This window comes from Schistocerca americana, chromosome 2 (assembly GCF_021461395.2).
Source record: "Schistocerca americana isolate TAMUIC-IGC-003095 chromosome 2, iqSchAmer2.1, whole genome shotgun sequence".
NCBI lineage: Eukaryota > Metazoa > Arthropoda > Insecta > Orthoptera > Acrididae > Schistocerca > Schistocerca americana.
This window is the reverse complement of record NC_060120.1, coordinates 712,225,376-712,226,058: the sequence shown is the minus strand read 5'-3', so window position 1 is coordinate 712,226,058 and position 683 is coordinate 712,225,376. Positions and strand designations below refer to the sequence as shown.

Here is a 683-nt window from a genome sequence, read left to right as displayed (position 1 = left end):
AGACTTGTCAATCCTTTACATTACATGGACATAAAAAGCCTACTGACAATGGAGAACATTACTAAGAAGGAAACTCCAGATATGTTTTTAAAGATGCTGCACGAGAAACGTCTGGAACCAGATGTCTTAAAATGTATACAGACGTTTCACAGGTTAGTAATACAGCTGGACCCAGGATGCGCTGAAAATTGTTTTCTCAATATTACCCTGTCGGGAACATATGACGAATTTTCACGCTGAAATACATGAATCCAACTAGCAGTTTACCGCCTTATATATAGAATCAACTTATTTACAAAAACTTTAGTATTGGTTGGGCAACGGCCTTGCCGCAGTGGATACACCGGTTCCCGTCAGATCACCGAAGTTAAGCGCTGTCGGGTGTCGCCAGCACTTGGATGGGTGACCATCCAGGCCGTCATGCGCTGCTGCCATTTTTCGGGGTGCACTCAGCCTCGTGATGTCAATTGAGGAGCTACTCGACCGAATAGTAGCGGCTCCGGTCAAAGAACACCATCATAACGACTGGGAGAGTGGTGTGCTGACCACACGGCCCTCCTATCCACATCCTCAGCTCAGTATGACACGGCGGTCGAGTGGTCCCGTTGGGCCACTTGTGGCCTGAAGACGGAGTGCTTTAGTGTTGGTTGATTCTAGAGAAGCCATTCAACCTATCGCAAGAA

At 47.1% G+C, this 683-nt stretch overlaps 1 pseudogene; it reads left to right on the top strand.

Annotated features, from left to right (window-relative positions):
- Positions 1–316: 316 nt before the first annotated feature.
- On the top strand, positions 317–434 carry LOC124596939 (annotated as a pseudogene).
- The last annotated feature ends 249 nt before the right edge of the window (positions 435–683 follow it).